This window comes from Zootoca vivipara, chromosome Z (genome assembly GCF_963506605.1).
Source record: "Zootoca vivipara chromosome Z, rZooViv1.1, whole genome shotgun sequence".
Classification (NCBI taxonomy): Eukaryota; Metazoa; Chordata; class Lepidosauria; order Squamata; family Lacertidae; genus Zootoca; species Zootoca vivipara.
The window spans coordinates 22,000,299-22,022,188 of NC_083294.1; the positions used below are offsets into that span (position 1 = coordinate 22,000,299).

The 21,890-nt window shown below is 42.5% G+C and overlaps 1 non-coding gene across 1 annotated transcript; it reads left to right on the forward strand.

Moving 5' to 3' along the window:
* Positions 1-10,187: 10,187 nt before the first annotated feature.
* TRNAN-AUU (transfer RNA asparagine (anticodon AUU)) lies at positions 10,188-10,260 on the forward strand. The gene has a single exon. It is a non-coding gene; the product is annotated as a tRNA-Asn (tRNA).
* Positions 10,261-21,890: the final 11,630 nt, after the last annotated feature.

The window sequence follows — 21,890 nt, forward strand, 5'->3', positions numbered from 1 at the left end:
AGTAGGAGAATGGGAATGTCACCTGAGATCCCAGAGAGCTGCTGCCAGTCAGTGTAGTCACTACTGAGCTAGATGGACCAAGGGTCTGACTTGCTTAAAGGCAGTTTTCTCTATTTCTGCAGGAGTAAGACCAATAAAATAAAGTGGAACATACTTCTGAGTAGTCACACACAGGATTGCAAGGTTAGAACTAGGCCAAAGTGCATACAAACTCCATTATATCAGGGTAAATTCTTTGCAAACAAGTGTATATTAATCAAAATTGCAAACAAATATGTGTACATAAGGTGAACCTTGCAATAAAATGCTGAGAAATTTTCATGAACACTTATTTTTATTTTTGCAAATATGGACATGTAGAGAACTGAATTTAAGACTGGAAATAAGAAAGTGAAAAAAAATTGAAATTATATATTTGCACATTCCTGCTTGTTAGTGATAATCTTAAATTACATTTCATTTTCATTAAGCATCCAAGAGACTAAAACAGAATACAGTACACAGACACATAGTACACCCAGAAATGTTCCATCTTTCTGTTAGATTTCACATGCAAATGTTTCAGGTCTCTGCAGGACAAGCCCTGAATTTATCATCATGTTTACAAGTTTCTAAAAGTCAACAGAAGAAACAGGGCATCAGTGTTGCTGAAACTACAGGGAAGAAATAACAGCCAAGACTATAGAGAGATTATTAAAAACAGAAAGAAAGAAAAAGTTGGTATTAAACAGACAGTGTAAGCCTTAATTAAAATGGGGGGGGGGGCAGCGACGACGACAAATTTTTCAATAAAACTTAAGAGCCAAGATAAATGTTGCATTGTGTCTACACATATTGAAGAGACAAGCAATAATTACAGCACAACATTTTTATATTTTAGGTATGTTATTTACATTTTTCATTATGGATGGATGGATGGATGGATGGATCGGCAGATAGACAGACGGACAGTCAATATACTGTATTGTATATATGGCCTGGGAAATGTGCACACCTGTCCCTTCATGGACAGATTATCTGCATGTTCTCCTTGAGACCTATGAAATGCACATAACTGCCAGATGCTATGTACGTTAATCACTCATATTCTCTCTCTTCTTCCATCTTTCTCTCTGTAAAGGGGAATGTAAGTTGAGTGGTTAGTGTGTGTAAAAATGAGCCATTGTGCACATTCACCAAGCCTCTTGGATAATGTGCAAATAATCATTCCATGAAGAGGGAATTGTGCACATTTCCTGGTCGATATACATATCCCCATTAAGCTTTGGAGGATGTGCATAAATTTACTAAATTCTGCATATTTTCTGGGCAATGTCCACATTCTCCAGTTAGTATGCCTTGTCTCCAACAAGCCTCCTTTCCCCACTATTTCTTATTCAGAAGTTTGCAATTGGGGATGCCTGGGCTGCTTCTGGTCCACTGCTCAACCCGACACGACCACCTCCTCACATGACCAGCTATTTAACTTAGGGAAGGCTACCAAGCAAGGGAATAAATAAATAATTAATCTATATATGGAACTGTGCCCCTCTTCCTATGTTGATTTCCAAAATCCATTAAATGCATATCATATGTTTGTATATTGCTTTGGGCTACATATAGGGGCAATCTTATTGTGCTTAGTTTCCCATTGAATTCAATGGGGAAAAGGCAGTAATGGCTAACTCACTGACCAATAGAAGCTAATCACAAATAAAGTGCAGTGCAACTCTATCCTTTGCATGTTTACTCAAAATTAAATCACACTGCATACACAGATTTAATCCATAGTGACTGTGTTTAGGATTGCAAGCCTTTGTTGTATTCTACTTGCTCGCTGGGATCAATCTATTTCTCTAGTAATTAATGAGAAATAGTCATTTAAATAAAGAAAAAGAATCAAGCAGGTTGTTCTCCCTTTCGAACCGTTACATAATCTGTATAGTTTTGACAGCCTTGCATACACATAATTGTGTTCTTCCACATCCAGAGTCAGGATGTTATTGAACCACCAGTATTTATCTAATTTACAAGCCTATCATGCACGTAAGAAGTTCTCATTGTTTATAGGTCAGGACCTTAGTATTTGTCAACAGGAATATGGAAGGATGTCCCAGCCCTCACCCCGATATGTGGACCTGTCTCAGCAAAAAGATACTGGAAGTCTCTCGACAAGGTTATAAATAGCAAAGTAACATAGGAAACTGCTGCCTGCCAAATCAGACCATTGGCAAGCTTAGTATTGTCAACATCAGTCTTCCCCAAAGACTATGTTCGATGGGGCTATTGTATTCCATAATATCTGTCAGTTGATGAAGGCTGGTCTACACTGGTTGGCAGTGGCTCTCTGGGGTTTCAGGCAACCTGGAGATGCAAGGCATTGAACCTCGGACCTTCTGCAAACGAAGTGGATGCTCTACCACTGAACTCAGGAGCGCAATGCCTCAAGGACTGCCTCTTTCCATATGAATCTATCTGGACCCCGAGATCACCTTCTGAGGCCCTCCTTCATGTGCCTCCTCCTCAAGAGGTCTGGAGGGTGGCCACAGGCCTTCTCTGCAGTGCCTCCCCATCTGTGGAATGTTCTCCCCAGGGAAGTTCGCCTGGCGCCTTCATTAGACACCTTTAGACGCCAGGCAAAAACGATCCTTTTTAACCATGCCTTTGGTTGATTTGATTGACATCCTACGCCCTTTTAAAACGTGGGTTTTTTGAGGGGTGTGTGTGTATTGGGTTGTTCTTTTTATTTTGATTATGTACTTTGTGGTTTTATATTTTGCTTTTATTCCGTGAATTGCCCTGAGACCTCCAGGTATAGGGCAGTATATAAATTCAATCAATCAATCAATGCATGGAAATTTGGTAATGAGGTTAATCTTCAAAGGTTGCAAAAAGAGCATTTGCAGAGTTTCTACTTTATTTCAGAGCCTGTAACATTTAAAGGAGAAATACATTTGTGTGTGAAGAAGGAATGTGATGCTCCGATTCAGGGGCAACTAATTATTTTGCATTTGTGGCCTGACTTTCCTTTGGGAAGCTTATGATGCCATGGTTACCCATGCACTGACCAGACCAAGACCTACTAACTATAATCTAGGCTCCTGAGTAAAGTGTTTTTACACCGTTTTGGGACTGGGAGATGCTACTCTAGTGCTTTTGCTATCTGCTCCTCCATGCTCAAGACAGATATATTTTACAAATAAACAGATAGTATAAAAATACCCTAAGTTCCAAGTACGGATGGGGAAGCATCTCAATTTCAGTTTCTGTCAGTTTCTTGTTTTTCAACTCCTCAGTTCAGTTCTCTACATTTCCACATCAGTTTATGATTTTTTAAAAAGTTCTCATGAAAATTCAGCAACATTTTAAAATAACTTTCTTCTAAATATACACAGCTTTGTATATAATTTTGACCTGTACACACATTTTTTGCAAAGCAACTTTTCCTTATGTAGTGCCATTATACCATTATTGTTGTTGTTGTTGTTAAAAATTTGTGTACTGTATTCCCCTTCATTCATAGATCTCAGAGTGGTTCACAACAGAATTAATACAATTTAAAAAACACAAAATACATAATAAAAATAAGACCAAAAACAAACCAAGAATCATCCATCCCTCAATACATTTAAGAGGGTATCAGATGTTAATCAGCCAAAGGTCAGATTGAAGAGAAATGTTCTTGCCTGGTGCCTCAAAGTGTATAATGAAGACACACCCAAACCACCCTGGGGAGAGCATTCCACAAATGGGGAGCCACTGCAGAAAAGGCCTGTTCTCATGTTGCCACCCTCCGGACATCTTGTGGAAGAGGCACATAAAGAAGGGCCTCAGAGGATGATCTCAAGGTTCGAGCAGGTTCATATGGAGAGGAGTTGTCCTTGAGGGATTGTGGTCTGGAGCTGTTTAAGGCTTTATAGTTCAAAACCAGCACTTTGAATTGTGTCTGGAAACTAATTGGCAGCCTGTGCAGTCAGGCCAGGATTGATGTTACATGCTCAAACCATCTTGCCCCTGTGAACAACCTAGCTGCTGAATTCTGCACCAGCTGAAGTTCCCAAACAATATTCAGAGGCAGCCCTATATATATATGCATTCCTTCAGAGGAAGTGTGGTTCCATCTTGAGCAGGCGATCTCCCACCCATCTGGTCTAGGGAATCATCCACTAACAGTGCCTCAGTCTTATCTGGATTGAGCTTCAGTTTGTTGGCTCTCATCCAGTCCATTACTGAGGTAAGACAATGGTCAAGGACATTGACTGCCACACCTGCAGGTGTAAAGGAGAAATAGAGCTGAGTGTTATCAGCATACTGCAGACAACGTACTCCAAACCCCTGGATAAGCCCACTCAGTAGTTTCATGTAGATGTTAAACAGCACAGGGGATAAAACTGAACACTGAGGAACCCCACACTGAAGATTCCATGGGGTGGAAAAGCATTCCCCAAGTACCACCTTCTAGAAACCACAAACCAAGTAGGACTGGAACCACTGCAACATGGTGCCACCCACCCATAACTTGGACAGTCACTCCATGGCCAATGGTGTCAAAAGCTGCTGAGATGTCGGGGAGAATTAACAGGGACACATTTCCCTTGTGTATTTCTAATGGATACTTCCCCCTTGTAGTTCCTTGTTTGTACTCATTGCTTGACTAGAAAACTGCATTGCAAATTTCAGAGAAGTGTGAATTTCAAAGGATGACTGAATTTTGATTTGCATATTGGTTTGGAAAGTGTGAACCAACCAGGTAAATTCACCTATAAATTTGAACTGAATGGAATTTCTCCCCAATCCTTAAACCCCAGTGATTTCCCTCAGAAGAAAACAGGTCCTTTTGTAGTTTTGTATAAAGAAGAATTCCCACTTGGGGAAGTGTAAACAAAACTGTTATAGAGTCATGGCCCTCCTGGCTTTGTACAGCTGAGCAGGTCCTCTCTGTCACATTCTGTCATTCTTCTGAGATTCCAACATCCCTCAGGTTAATTCCATCAGGACGATTGTTGGGCTGGATTTTGTGTTCAAAATGTGTGTGGGTAAATAATAAGGAAATACCATCCATGTGACCCTCCACACTGTTCCTCAGTTTTTTTCTGCAGCAGCCAAAGCCCACGAGTTCTTATGCTACAAAGACAAAGGTAGACTTTTCAAGGTTTTCCATTACTGGGCTATTAAAATGCAAGGTGCAGGTAACATCCATGTCAAAATTCCTTTGGAGCAAAAAGCTTTCATTTTGTCAGTCCACATGTTCAGCAATGACAGTTGTGGGGAAGCCTGAGCATGTGATTTTTATTATTTTAGCTATTTTTGGGTTCTGCAGTTTCTGACTTGCCTTGCTCTGTGAGCTCCTTCACTAGATCAGAACAGGACTCAAAGTGATGCTTTGAATGATATTTGTACCTTTCACATCATTGCTTTATACCTCTTGTTCTCTTAGGGCTAAAGCAGCAGCAGCCCCCTAAATTGTGTTGCACCCTTGCTGACTCTGATTCTGGCAAAGTAGTGCTCCCTGCATCTGCTTCTTGGTGGCCTAGAATGGTGGTCTCTTAGTAATTAGCCATGGCCACTCTGAGAGGATCAATAAACCATGGGGTGGGAGGGTTTAGTCTTACTGGAAATCAGCAAGAAGTATTGGTTGCATGAGCATAAAGCTTTTTGCACACCTTGTAATCACAGAACCTCCAGCAGAGATAAGTGAGCATGGATTTGCAAATCTGGAAGTATCTTCAGCAACTACATTTCTACCTTTCCCTATTCATATAGCACTGTGATAAATTACATAAATTGATCCAAACTAGTCATAATTAAGGCTTCACACAAAATACAGCTGGAGCCAAGCTTCAGGTGAGTCCTTTGGAGACAGCCCCAGATAACCCTAGGCTGGGTTGCGCTATCCAAAGCAATCTGAGGCTGTCAGTGGTTGGGAAGAAGGAGAGGCCAGTGGCCCCAAAATGCTCCCCTCATCAACATACTGCAGTAATAATAATAATAATAATAATAATAATTTATTATACCCCGCCCATCTGGCTGGGTTCCCCCAGCCACTCTGGGCGGCTTCCAACAAAATATTAAAATACAGAAATCCATCAAATATTAAAAGCTTCCCTAAACAGGGCTGCCTTAAGATGCCTTCTAAAGGTCTGGTAATTGTTATTCTCTTTGACCTCTGGTGGGAGGGCATTCCACAGGGTGGGTGCCACTACTGAGAAGGCCCTCTGCCTGGTTCCCTGTAACTTGGCTTCTCGTAGCGAGGGAACCGCCAGAAGGCCCTCAGCACTGGACCTCAGTGTCCGGGCAGAATGATGGAGGTGGAGACACTCCTTCAGGTAACAGCATACCCTGGCAGAACCGAATCCTCTACTGCACAGCTAGTGAGCAGACTATGCCACAGGAATAACTCCATGGCAGAGAGGAAAGGAGACCTGTCTATCAGCTAAAGGAGCAGCAGCTTCAGCGAGCTCACTTCCTTCTCCCTGCCTGAAAGAACACACAGCTCCAAGGGTCTGGGACTTCAGAAGCAATGCAAAAGGACACATCCTGTCCCCACCCATATGGTGCTTTGCTGCAAGCACGGGCAATACACTACTAGAAAACACAGTGAGGGAGAAATGAATGTGAAGGAATAGTGTAAAAGGGCTGCAAACAGCTATGGACACCTCTTTCCAGTAAATGAGTTGGGGGTTCAGGGTGCCATTTTGGATCCTCAAATCCAATAATTCCCCCCCCCCCAGAATTTCCCCCAGGAAATCTCTTGGCTTAGCGCTAGAAAATGACACATGTATCAGGTGTGCAGAACAGGTGACCCATCATGCCTAGGGTAACCCTCCATGTGGTGGACCCAGCAGATGCTTAATTGTTGTCTTGTGCAAGTAGTCCTCAATTTTGGAAGGGCTTGTTAGGCTTTACTAGGATCCTATGAAACAGCTGGGCCAAAGAACAATGTTCCTTGATGTAGGGGCAGAATTGATGGAAAGTTGTGATTCATTTTCCTGTCAATTCCCCATATGATTAGAAAGCTCACCCATACAGAACTTTCGGTCTCAGGGTACTTAAGCTCATATCTACAGCTGTTTTAATCAACACATAGAGGGAAGGTAGAAAAACTAGCATTTTGAAATACAGTACAGTGGAACCTCGGTTGTTGAATGCTTTGGAAGTTGAACATTTCAGCTTTTGAACGCCGACAACCCAGAAGTGGATGCTCCCATTTTCAAACGTGCATCGGAAGTTGAACGGCTTCTGAGGCGCATTTCTCCATTTTTTCAATCGATTTTGCTGATCGGCAATTATGCCTTGGTTGTCAAACATTTCGAAAGTCAAACAGTCTTCTGGAACAGATTATGTTCGACAACCAAGGTTCCACTGTATATATAGATTGTGATTTCTGCCACTGACATATTACCTGGATTTCAATTAGTATTAATTGAGGTTAGATTTCCATCATGTCACAAAGTAACACACATTTTTAAATAACATTTTTATTGCACTAGTAATCAATAAGAAATAATCAATCTAACATGTATGTGATACACACACACACACACACACACACACACGTTTGCCCCAAGCTCTGATGTGACTTTTATTTTATGAATATTTTAGTGCTTTATTTGTTTTAATCCACTGGTGTAATTCCATTGCTGATCCTTGGTTGTACATCACCTTGAGCTTTCTCAGAGGAAAGAGAGATTAATACATATATTTTATACTACCAATATTAAATATTTTAGATATTAAATATTGTGCAATGCCTAATAAGAGATATGGCTGGAAAACATCCTGTATTTTAGAATTCCAGTGCATTGATTCAACAGATAAATAATGTTATTGGGTAAATTCTTAAACAATGCTCCCACACCTGGGAAGTTAAGAAATAACTTTAGATGCTGCTGGTGTTTGATGTTTTTATTATACTTTAATTCAACTGCTACCTCTACCCTAGTACTGTGTTGCAGATATTGTTTTCTTTCATGCTTTCCTATTATAATGATTTTATGAGTGCAGTACCCATAAAAGATAGACAAAGATCATGCTTTTTCTATTTTTTGTTTATATTAAAACAGAGAGAGAGAGAGAGAATTTCAGTATGTTACAAATATGCTTCACTTCTCTGGATATCTTTTATCTACCTGCCTACCTTCTCTAACTTCAAAGGCAAACCTAGTCATGTTTGCTTAGGAGTCCTGTTGAGTTCAATGAGACTTAATTCCAGGTGTGTATGAATTACAGTCATAATCCTGCCTACTATATCCAAAGCTATTATTGCATTGGCAAGTTTAGATTAACCATATTTGGAACCAAATGTGCATTCAAGACAAGTTACTATTAGAACCCCCACTAAAATATTATTAGCTGAATGATGGTATACTTCAGCCATGTAATTACTACTAATATATATTATGATGCCCCTTTTGACCGCTCTCCTCCCATGCCGTGTGTCATTCCAGGTCTTCTGTGGTGGGTGGGAATGGAGGGAATGAGAAGAAAGCCCTGTTTGTCATGTGTGGGAGGAGATATAATACAACTGCACTGCAGTTGAATATGAAAGACTATTATTCAAGGCAAGGGTAGCCAACATAATGACCAACATTGTTCTGTGAACCACCCTGAGACCTCTGGGTATAGGGCTGTATATAAATTCAATAAATAATAATAATAACTCGCATCGTATCAACCATTGGCCATGGAGGGTACTATGTTGGCTGATTTAGCTTTAGAAGGACCAGCATATTTGGATATACATTGAGGAAGTTCCATTGTAATAAGGGTCAATAGAGAGAAAACAATTAGAATGAATCATTTTAGTGACAACTAGTGAGTCATCAGGTGCAACTAAAGCCAACAAGGCATGTGTAAGTACCCTAGCAGATGCATGGCAGATGCTTTCTCACCCTCACCATCAACAAGAGGTACAGTAGCCAGGACAACTGCAAAGCAAGTAAAATTGCTGCCACCATTTCCATGCTTTGTTTTGCTCTTGTGCCCCACTTATGAGCTTTCGTGTGCATGCACACTTCTTCAGATACACAATGAGAAAGTTCGCTTCAGGTTAAGTACGTTTCAGGTTAAATACAGGCTTCCGGAACCAATTGTGTACTTAAACCGAGGTACCACTGTACAGGCAGAAAGCACACACTGAAAGTTTGTAGAGCTCCTGATGGACACTCCCCCCCCCATATGAACCTGGTGGGTTGCATATAATTTAGTGAGTTAATGGTGCATCCACTTTCTCCATCTTAGTATAAATTCATATATGTATGTACATTTATCTGTAGAGAGTGAATGTCTTTGCCCCTACACAAGGCATGGTGAACCGATGGCCCTTCAGATATTGTTGAGCTGCCATCTGCCTCAGCCAGCACTGCCAACAATCAGGGATAACAGGAACAGTAGTCCAACAACATATGGAGAGTCACAGGTTCCTTGGCTCTTCCATATGCAATTCTGCTTGAAATTCAACTTCACCAAGTTCTCTGGCTGTGTGGATACTCATTGGGCTGTTTGTCTTGCCTGGTGCTCAGTATTCAGCAAAGGCATTTTACAGCTGATTTCCCCCTCCCACCACAGTAGCATTCAATAGCCTCTGGCAAGAGGGTGCCAGGATTTGGCAGTAGCCAGACATACATCTATCAACCTTCGAAAGTATTTGACAGCAGCAATGGAGGTAACAGCCATCATTTGATAGCATCTGACTGCTGGGTTGCAGTGGAATTTAAAGGCTTTGAAACTCATTTAATTTACCTAGGCTGCAATCCTCTATCCACTTACCTGGGAGTAAGCCCCATTGAACTGAATAGCATTTATTTCTGAGTAGATTGTGAATAGGGTTGTGCTGTTAACTAAAGAAACACAGTGCTGAATGCTGGCATCCAGGTTTGATGCCACAATCCAAACAGCAATATTCAAGATCAAATTTTGCCATCAATACCCAAATTTAGAAATCCAAACTTTCACCCCAATTTTTTTTTTTTTGGTGGGGAGACATATAGTTTTGGGTTCTGGGCATCAAAGAGCTAGATGCATAGGCTTGCAGGTCATGCACTTGAAAGCAGAGGTTCATATCAACACAAACCAGGCATTTAGACAGAGATTTTGTGACTGTTTGTGGAAAGGGCTAAGGCTGCAAGGAGTCACTGCAAAACAGCCAGATCACATATACAGGTAGCTTAATGTGTGTTTTAAAAGAAAGTTGTCTCTTATATACAACAGCTGGTATAGCTCAGTTGGTAGAGCATGAGAATATTAATCTCAGGGTCATGGGTTCAAGCCCCATGTTGGGCAAAATGTTCCTGCATTGCAGGGGGTTGGACTGGATGAGCCTCATATTCCCTTTCGACTTTACAAATTCCATGATTCTATGATATCATCTTAAGCATAGCTTCAGTCTCAAGGGTTTTGAATATACCTTAAAATCACTATACCCAAACCCCTGAAACTGCTCCACTGTTAGCAGGCGAATGGGGAAGAGGGAGAGAGAACTCCACATGTTCCCAGAACATGTCCACCAAGTGGGTCTTGCCCAGCAAGCAAGACAAAGCGCTTAAAAGCTCTTTTCATGCAAGGTAGCTCAAGCAGACCCAGCAGGCAAAGAGTTTTTAAGCTCTCTGCCTTGCTTGGAAGGAAAGGCCACCTCAACACATCAGCTGTGGAAGCCTAGAGATGCTCATGTGAGATATGACAGGTACTCGGATGGCATGAGATCTCTCAAAAGCACCTCAGAGCAAGCGCACCAAGCAGCCCTTGCCCCTTCCCCTTAGCAAAGTGAGGAGCTTAAAAACTCTTCCTGCCAGCAGGTAAATCGAAGCAGACCCAGCACAAAATAACATTTACACTCCTCAACTTGCTTGGATTTAACTTGTGGAATTTCAACTAGCCTTCCTTCAACCACATATGGTTGAAATCGTGTATGTTAAATGTGCATAAAATGTGTTCTGTGCGGATAGAGAACTCATTCTCTGCTTGAGAATCCTTAGGTAGCCAATGTAACACCAGCACAAGAGGGAGGTCTCAGCTGCCTCAGCATGGGAACCCAAAAGGTAAAGGTCCTATTGGGATGGGTGGGGAGAGAGATGTGGAAAACTGGTATGGGTGACAGAGTATCCTAAAAGATGGCATTTGGGCAGTGGCAGACCTACATTTTGGGGGAGCCCTGAAGCTCATTGCAACCTGTGGGTAACCACTATTCAGATCACCATGGATTTTGATTTAAAATTGTTGTACTGGATTATCTCATTTTACATGAAGCACATTTTACAAAATACTGTTTTCCTGGTTTTTCTAGCAACATGTTCATGTACGGTTTCATCATAGGAGAGTTTCCTTGCAATGTCATTTTCTGGAGACAGTATGCAGATTCAAGTGCTCTTCAGCAGAACAGCCAACTTACTGCCACACTCTACTTTTACAACCTCATCTTAAACTTTGGGATTGTTGAAATATCTAAAACAAAAAATTAAGCAAATTGTGTTGCGTGACTCAAGTTGGGCGTACTAGACCTAACATTTTTAAGCAATGTGGTCTAGAGTTGCTTCTGGGTCACCTCCATGATTAGGGGCCCTGAAGCTGAAGATTCATTAGTTTCATAGTAGACCCACCACTGAATTTGGGTGACTGGTTGGATCTCTCAACTGAAGGACTCCACAGGGCAGCATTCAGTGCAACATTTTGTTACTGGCAAAAAATAAGTAAAATGTAGCCCATTGCACCAGTGGCTTTTGTACATCTTAGGCAGAATACTGAAAGGCAGAAGCAATTTTACTTCTTAGGAAAATGACTAAGCATTGCCTACACACATTCCCCTTCTATCTCTTTATGTGAAAGAGCTAAAGATTTACTTTGCAGTTGAAAGATGAACTTTGAGGGAAGGCTAGGAAAGTCAACACTCCAACACTGCCGCCTACTCTCACCCCCATGACCACAGCCTTGAATCAGACACAATACCTGTTCAATATGCAAACAAGGCCACATATTCAAGCGTGCTCTATTGTGTGAATATATCAGTTCAGTCCTCGATCACTAACCTACTTTTGATATGACTTTCTTTTTTCTCCTTTAATGCATGACTCTAAGAATACAGGAAGCTACCTTTTTCTGAGTCAGACCACTGATGCATCCAGCTCAATGCTGCCTACACTGGCTGACCACAACCCTCCATGGTTTCAGCCAAGAGTCTCTCACATCCCTGCCTGGGGATGCCAGGGACTGAACTGATAGCTTGCAGAGGAGATGCTCTTCCACGGAGCTATGGCTGCTTCCACTCTGAGGCAGTGGGAACCATTTCTGCTAAAGGGCAAGCTGTTGTGTAGTCCTGCTGCCCTGTGCAAATCCAAAATATTGCTGGATGTGTTTTTTGAGATGCTGAGCTTATCTTTGGCTTCACATTGGACAATCTGGTTAGCTCTATTCACACAAAGCAGCCTGTCAACCTCATCCAGTGTTGTGTCTTCCTAGTGTCAGAGTGTATGCATTAAGGGATGTGTTATTTCAGGTTATGTCTAAGTGACACAGATTTCCTGGAAAGGATGGGAATTTGTTGAAATGAGGTTTAACAATACTGAAAAAACTAACTGGGGAATAGGGATGGGCTCAGTCCCTAGTTCTGTCCTGTTGCAGTGCCACTGGTCCTCAAGTCAGTCAGCTCTATGTCATAATAAAAAAATGCACAATTTTATAGTTGGTGCAGAAATTTAATGTAAAACACACACCTTTCTGTCCTTTTTAGTGCTTTTGCCTATAAAATATGCATTTCATTTGCATTTTTTATTTTTGTGTGCACATTTCCTGCATCACAAAAACTGGAGAATGTGTTGGCTGATGGGGAGTTGTGTTCTGATCCACCTGAAAGTTCAAGAATTCTTGCTTTATGACAATTGTTCCACTGTAAAAAACAAAACAAAAAACAACAACAATATATTAAACAGTTGCCTTCCCATCCCTCCTGGGGACAGGGATAGTTTAGGAGGAGGAGGGAGGAGGAGGAGGAGGTACCCTACCCCATCTGACTGGGTTTTCCCAGCCACTCTGGGAGGCTTCCAGGAGTATATAAAAACACAACAACAACAACAACAACAACAACAACAACAACAACAACACGTTCCGATACAGGGCTGCCTTCAGATGTCTATGGAAGCTCACATAATTATTTATCTCTTTAATATCTGACGGGAAGGCAGTCTACAGGGTGGGCATGACTACTGAGAAGACCCAATGGTCTATTTTAGTAGAAGGCAGCTTTCTATGTTGCTATATGTGTGTGACCATTTCAGGATTATGCTTCTGCAGTGTGTTCTAAATAGGTGGGTTTGTTCTATAGCTTACTGATCTAAGCACCATTTATATCTAGGACGATGTTCACCAAAAATCATAATCTTGGTTTTTGAGTAATTTATAGATAGGCTTTCCTGTTTGCAGTTGGTGCTGAACACCTCCAAAAAGATTTTTGAGGCCCAATATAGAAAGAGAGGAGCACTAAATCATCTGCCTACATCAAGATTGAGATCTTTCTGTCCCTAATTACTGGAGAAGGGGAGTTTGCATTGGCTAAATATAGTACCAAATCATTAACATAAACATTTTTTAAAAAGTGGGAGCCAGAATGAAACATTGCTTCACTCCTCACTATGTTTTAATAGCCTCAGTACTTACTCTGAGCCTCATTTGTGTGTTGCGGTATAGTTATTGGATCAATAGCAGAAGCCTGCGGTTGATGTTGACAATTTAAAATTTCTCCCATAGTCTATTTGGATTAACAGAGTCTAATGCAGCGGGAAGATCAATAAAGGCTACATAAATATTATTCGTAATGTTCTTAGTATATTTCCTTATAATACGGCTCAGAGTAAAACATTTGTTCAATGGTTATTGTTTTCTCCTCTGAATCTCACTTGTTCTACATATTGGTAATGTGGGAAAGAAACAGTTTGACTGAAAACAAATTTCCTAAATGCCTCTGTTCCACTTTGAAAATATGACCAGGTAATTCAGAACTTCAGAATTGAGGGAGTCATTGCAATGTTAGCATTTGTCCTTAGGAGTTACCAGTAATTCCAGCAACAAATGAAAGTATCTCAGTGCTATGACGGTTTTCTGGGAAATGCAGCAGACTTACTGATAAATCCAGGTTTCCATGATGGGAATAGGGTGGAGGCAGTTGTTCCAGTGCAAAGTTATAAATATGTGCACAGTTTAAAGAGAGGACAGTTTATAAACCTGCCGTGCAGAGGTTAGATGAGTGTCCAGGTTTCAAGACATCCTGGACTTGCCTTTAGCTTCCCAATGCACCCAGTCATTGTAACTGCTGGTAAGTGCCAAGGGAGACAGACAGCATATCCTGGAAAATGCGGCATCCTGTTGCAGAGCTAAATAAATAAAAAGACGCACAGGAAGTATGATCTGCCAGAGATGTAAGAAGCTTGTGCTTCCCTTCCCCTTAAATAAAGAGAGAGAGAGACTTTCTGACTTTGTGGTATAAACACTTGGTCTGATTCAGTTTTGTTTCTATTACAATTTCCGATTCAAAGTCCACTACAATCTTTGTTGTGCTCATGACAACCTCTGCTGCAAGGAGTTCTTCTTCCTCCTCCTCCTTTTACAGAAAGGCCCCCAGCATGCCCACCAGAAGGGATGAGCAGCTGTGTAATAAAGAAATCTCATTTCTGCAAGGAAGATCTATTGAATCAATGTCCATTTATTCCAAATATAAAGACAGTGGTGGCAATGGTTATCCAAGAGAAAACACCTTGCTGAAGCTAAGCAGGTCTGCATTTGGTCAGTGCCTGGATGGATGACCAGCTAGGAACTACATGCATGCCCACATACACTGATCCAATTTGCAAAGGAGGTTTTAGGATGGCATGACCAGTGCGGCGGCACTGGGTGCCATGCTGCAGGCGAGGGGCATACCAAATTTTAGCATTGCACAGAATGCCACTGACATTTGAGAGCCCAAAGTCTGTTACTGCAATCTGGGGTCCAATCTGGTACAGTACTTGAGATTGGATCCAAAGTGTGCTGATGCAGGGCTGACCCAACATGAATCCTGTCCCTGAATTGATTTGGGTTGGGTGTTGTTTCCCCAGTGCATTTGCTGTGGGTGCATGCTCATGAAGCAAAGCCCTTCAGAGCGGAATTGAAGCATCCACCCACCAGCTGATGGATAGAGAGTTAAACCTGTTGGGTGCTGTTTTACCAGTGCATTCCCCACAAAGGGGTTTGCATGTTCAGACCCAGAGACCTCCCTCCTAAATAAATTCAGACAAGACTCCAATTTTGGTTTGGTTTTTGGCAGAATTTAGGCCACAACACAACTTTATTGATTACATAAGGTGAGTGGTTGCATAGGCTCTGGTTCGACTAGCTCCCTGCACCATTGCAGGTAGCTCTGACCCAGAGCACCAGCATAGGTCAGCCTAGGGTGAACACTTGGATAGATGGAAAGCCGGGAACAGACTATGTCCACCACCCAGATGTCCCCCTGGACTCAGGCCTGGGCACAACCCCCTCACAGGGATGACCAAACCATAGAGTCCCTGGATTCCTTTAATGGAATACCATTCACATAGGGATGGCGAGAGTGTTCCCCCATCCCTATCACCTGAACCAGAGCCTGCCTGCCACATGAGCACCCGTGCTCACCACCAACCACTCACACCTGTAACCAATCCCTTAACCCCGCTGACACGGCGGTCAGCCACAAATCATTCTCAATCACAGACAGATGAACCCCATCAAGCCTGTAAAGGGACGCATCATGGAAGGTAATGCCCGGGTGACAGATCACTGTCCCGCCCAAAGCCCGAACCTTCTTGGCCACTGCGCTCTGGACACGCCTCCTGGCTCTCTTGGTGGCAGCTGGGCATCGGCTTCCTCACCATGCACGTCGCTGCAACAGCTGTGAACAAAAAATTTTGAGTCCAGGAAAAAGCCTTCAACTCTTCCAAGTCCTCCTGCAAGCGGGTCCGCAGGCTCAAGCTGGGAGCTTCTGGCAAATCGTTCTCGCCCAGCTTTTGGAAGGGAGAGCAGGGCTGGGATTCCTTTTAATAGACATCCTATAATCCTCTTAATAAACAAAGGGGAAGTGCAACGAATACAAACAGAATTAAAATTGCACCCCGCAATTAAAATGGCACTCCCACCAAAACAAGATGGCGCTCCCGCCAAAATTAGCTGGGTGAAGACCTCCCCTACTCCAGGAAGGTACAAAAAATGGCAGCCGCATTGAAATGGGGGGGGGGGTTCCCAGCCCAAGGAAATTCCCTGCCAACTGCTAAGCAGAACAGTAGCAAAGCAAGCTGCTGGGAGACGGGACTCTCCACGAGTCTAAAAGTGATCAGCTGATACAATTTCCAAGCCCCAAAGCTGCAGCCGCAGCCGGGATAGTAAAAAAAGCTGCTGCACAAAGCCCTCCGGCAATTACACAGGTGGCGGCAAGATCCCAAACGGGAGTGTTCTGGCGGGAAGGGAAACACAAGGCAAGGCAAGGAATTAACGAAGGGGTATAATAACGACTGGGGAAATCAAGGAGAAAAGGGGGGGGGAGATCACCAAGACGATCATCAAAGGTAAATCGCGCTCTCTCTCGGTTGCACAGAGGACACACTGTTGCTGTTCCGAATGCATGCACTGAAAGAGGAAGCTCTGGGTCGTGTGCATGCGAATATATAGGTTTCTCAATCCGTTTGGACTGTGTCCCATTGGCCAGATTGAACCCCAACATCGAGGGACCTACCAATTGGGTGTTGTGGCTGACCAATCTTACCCACCCACAACACAGGTGGTCAGTCTCCAGGTCTCACCGCAACACATGCCCTCTTTGAGGGAGGACTCGATAAATTGGCAAAGCAGACTCTGTAGTGGCTTCCTGCATCTCCTACTACCACACCACCCTCCTGGTCTTTTGGCAGCCCCATATCAATCCAGGTGGGCCATCTCAACCTGGGGAGAGAACCCAATCAGCCAGAACCCCAAACCCAGCTGAAATGGCCTTATTTGGTTCATGATTCAAGCCTCAGCCAGTGCACAAGCGTATTAATACCAGTGCACAAGCGTATTAAAAATGTAATAAATGCTGTGTATTGCCTTAGCAAGATTTATATGCCACAACAAAATTATTTCCCCATCTATTGTTCCCAGTGGGAGAAAGCTTGGCTTTGCCCTAATAAGGGCACATAAGTTCCAAAGGTGCCCTTCATAAGTAAGCTTTGCTTGCTTGACCATAAACCAGAACAAAATCTGTACAAAATAAAACCACTTACAAAACCACAGGTCACAACAAGACCTATAATTGGAGAAGCAGGAAAAAAAGTTATCAAAACCCAAACCTTCTGTTTTAATTGTTGTGCTGTTTCAATGGGCTCATTTTATTGCACATTTCAGTTGTGGATTTTTACGGTTGGAAGGAATTCTTTCATTGTGTATTTTAACTATGTGTGTTTTTATTCTGTAGTTGGCTTTACACTTCATTAAACAACTTAGAATCTAGAAGACATAACATAAATAGTGTATAGATGCCTCTGAACAAATTAAGATGACCTTTGCAATGCGGTCAGAATAATATCATGTCACACACATGTCTCCCAACGTGATATACAAGACACAATAAAACAACTAAAACAGTCAAAGCAACACAGGAAACAGAAATATATTTAATAAACAATATAGACATTCATGTCAGAGACCCATTCATGCAACTACCAAAGCCCACTGAAACAAAAATGACTTTTTTCTGGAAAGTGCAGATAGGGTGACACAAAACCCCACACATACACTAAGTAGAATAGAAGCATTGCCACCCAACCCCACCCCACTCACCATTCCCCCCTCCCCCCTCCCCCTTTTCTTCCTAATGTAACACTAATGTCTAACAGCAAATGAAACTGATCTGTAGAAAACGTAACTTGAAAAAAGAGACATTGCACATACTTTTGTAAACCAAGGAATCTTTAATAAAAATATTTTTTTTAAAAGTAAATGCAAAAAAAACCCTCAAAAAACTTTATACTGACAGCTCTGTTCCTGAGTTTATGCCATAATAAATTTGTTAGCCTTTACGGTGCCAAAAAAGAAAGTGACTGCAGAATATATCCTGAATCCACTATGACTACATCTGAAAGGTATGATTGGAGGACTCTGTTTGAAGAAAATAATCTCCCCAGCTGGTTGTTTCGTGCAATACGTGCTGCTAATAGACATGATCAGTCTAGTTCCCTCAAAATCTGATTACCACATCAATCTGAAAATGGCATCCTGAAGTACAATGTTGACTTGTGGTTAGGAATCTCTGTTTGTTTGGTGTTACTTGAAAGACCTCAGGTGGAAACTGTGTTAACTACTTACCTTTGGTCCTGATGGAAGGTTGTTTTTTTTTTTTTTTTTTGGAGGGGGCAGGGTCACCATGGGTCTGCCCTGTAGGCAGAGACTAGAGATTGCCTCCCTACAGCACTACCTGCTAAGCTTTTAAGAAAATGCCTCATGCTTCTGGGTTGTGTTTATAAGTCTAGTATAATCAAGTTAACCAGGGAGGTTGCAATTGTTTTTCTTCTCAGCTTTTCAGGACTCGTCTGGAATTGCTGATTAGAACATATGTGCCTGTTAGATTGTCTCATTATGTATTAATCAACTCTGTTTTCAGATCAGAACCAAGTAAACCACTAAATTGAGACACCCCCCATCAAAGCTAAATGGCACATAAATTTTGTACCAATTTAGGAGTGATATTTTAACTGGAAAATGTGCATTCTCAAAAGTACAATAGAATCTGACATCCCATTATATACAGAGGAGAGTATTTCCAGTGCCTCATCTGAGAAAGTTGCTTTAGTGCATTAGCCCTTTATTACAGAAAACTGCAAGTTGTATTTATTTGATGCTAAGACTTGATGCTTCTTATTATTGATTGTCCTATGCCTGTGAAATATATTGTTAGCACTTGTTAAAAAAAGAAAGAAAGAAAGTGCAGATAGGGGGTTCCAGGGTTCCATCCCCTAACATTGTCTCTTCTTAGATTGAATGGAATATGTCTTTAACAATAAACTAGGATGGATAACTTTATAAGATCTCTTAAATAGTGCCCTCTGTGAAATTTAATCACAAGTATTTTACTTTTGGAAGCAACCTGTTTCAATACTTCCCCCACCCTCAGAGTTTAGGATGTTAAACAGGGAGTGTGTTAAAAAAGGGAGTTAGTGTTGGTGCTGCCCTTTAAAGCCCTAAATGGCCTCAGTTCTGTATACCTGAAGGAGCGTCTCCACCCCCATCATCCAGTCCAGACACTGAGATCCAGCCCCGAGGGCCTTATGGTGGTTCCCTCGCTGCAAGAAGCCAAGTTACAGGGAACCAGACAGAGGGCCTTATTGGTAGTGGTGCCTGCCCTGTGGAACACTCTCCCATCAGATGTCAAGGCAATAAGCAACTATTTTACTTTTAAAAGACAAGTGAAGGCAGCCCTCTTTAGGGAAGATTTCAATGTTTGATGCCGTATTGTTTTTAATATTTGTTTGGAAGCCGCCCAGAGTGGCTGGGGAAACCAGTGGCTGGGGTATAAATAATAAATTGTTGTTGTTGTTGCCACCATGGCATCAAGTTCGGCTTGGTACAAACACGCCAGCAGGAGTACTGGATTTGTTCTGCTGAAATGTTGGCGGCTTAACCCCTCCCACTCTCCATCACGGTGCACTGCAGGGACTCTGCTGGATGGAGATCAGGTAAGTGGTGCTGCCCCTCCAGGCCACCTGCTGCTTTTTAGTTTCTTTTGATTAGTTGCTTATTTCTGTTTCTTACACAGTCTTTCGGTTAACAAAAGTTATAAAAAAGGGTGTTTAATTTATTTTAAGACACGGGTATAAACATTACAAAAGATAATTAAAATTAAGAACAAATATAATGATACACAGGTTAAACCACTGAGCCTAGGGCTTGCCAAGCAGAAGGTTGGCAGTTCAAATCCCCGTGATGGGGTAAGCTCCCGTTGCTCAGTCCCAGCTCCTGCCAACCTAGCAGTTCAAAAGCGCATCAAAGTGCAAGTAGATCAGGCATCCCCAGACTGCAGCCCTCCAGATGTTTTGGCCTACAACTCCCATGATCCCTAGCTAAAAGGACCAGTGGTCAGGGATGATGGGAATTGTAGTCCAAAACATCTGGAGGGCCGAAGTTTGGGGATGCCTGAAGAAGATAAATAGGTACCGCTACAGTGGGAAGGTAAACGGTGTTTCCGTGTGCTGCTCTGGTTTGCCAGAAGCGGCTTAGCCATGGTGGCCACATGACCTGGAAGCTGTACGCCAGCTCCCTTGGCCAGTAAAGCGAGATGAGTGCGCAACCCCAGAGTTGGTCATGACTGGACCTAATGGTCAGGGGTCCCTGACAAGACCAAGTATCCATTTTAATTCCCAGATTACCACTGGACAAAAAGTATCATGAACATTATCATCCCAAAGATTTATTAAAAAACACACACAGTTTTTCTGTAAAATATTTTTGCCTGTATTCTACCTTGATACCTTGCAAAAAATGTTAGTTCCCACATAATTATGTTTAACCATTCAGAGATTTGAGGTTTGTGATTATTTTCAAGAGAGAGCAATGCACATTCCTGTTGCTCTTGAAAGTGTTGCTATTAAATGTCTGATTCCCTCCTTTAAACGACGTAATACAATTGTCAAAGTGCAAGTACCATTTCATGGACTATAGCTAAGATTTCTTTCATATCAGGTGCAATGCTTGAGTATGGCCTAGAACAGGGGTCAGCAAACTTTTTCAGCAGGGGGCCGGTCCACTGTCCCTCAGACCTTGTGGGGGGCCGGACTATATTTTGGAAAAAAATATGAACGAATTCCTATGCCCCACAAATAACCCAGAGATGCATTTTAAATAAAAGGACACATTCTACTCATGTAAAAAGGCCAGGCAGGCCCCACAAATAACCCAGAGATGCATTTTAAATAAAATGATTTTAAATAAAAGGTTTTTACTTATGTAAAAAACATGCTGATTCCCGGACTGTCCGCGGGCCGGATTTAGAAGGCGATTGGGCCGCATCCGGCCCCCGGGCCTTAGTTTGGGGACCCCTGGCCTAGAAACTTGTGGTGTTATTGTTGCTGGGTTTTTTTTAATAAAAAAAGCTTTTTAGCTATTGTAGGTTGACAGCCAGAAAAGCAGGCATAGCAATACAATATGACCAACCACACCCAAGGCCAACCTCTCTCACCACCCAAGAAATACAACAAGTGAATAGAAAACACAACTTTATACAAAGAGACAATGCATGTATTTTTGTAAACTAAGAAATCATATATATATATATATATATATATATATATATATATATATATATATATATATATATACATACATACTAGTGCCATTCAGCCCGTTTAATAAACGGGCACTAGAACATTCGGCCTTTTTCGGTGGCAGCGGCGCATGGGGGGCTTTTATTCCTTGTCTAATTGATTGTTCCTCCCCCCTCCCTTTGATCCTTAATTTATCCCTAATTCCCCCCCCATTCCCAAACCCCAAGCCAAAGTCCCCCCCTTTTTTACCTTTACAGCCCGGGCTCGGCTGGGGGTGTGTGGGGTATTTCTTCCTTTACCCCCTCCGAAGCTTGTGTTTGGAGTGCGGATCCCTCCCCACCCTGTTTTCGCGCGCTTTTTGTGCCTACCGTTTGGTTCCTAATTTTTCCCCGTCAATAGCTGCCAGGGCCCAGTGGCCGAATTCTGGCTCCTGGACGGCCCGGGCGGCTGCTCCGGGGTGTACGCCCAGTTTTTCGGGGGGTGGAGGTGGCTCCTGCTACTTTTGTTGGCCTCCACGGCTGTTTTTCAGTCGCCTGCTGCGTCCGGAAGGGAGCTTTGCCGTCCGGGGGGCTTGCGCCCGCCCCGGCACTTTCTGAGGGTCCCGCGGTTGGCGCTGAGCATTTGGTG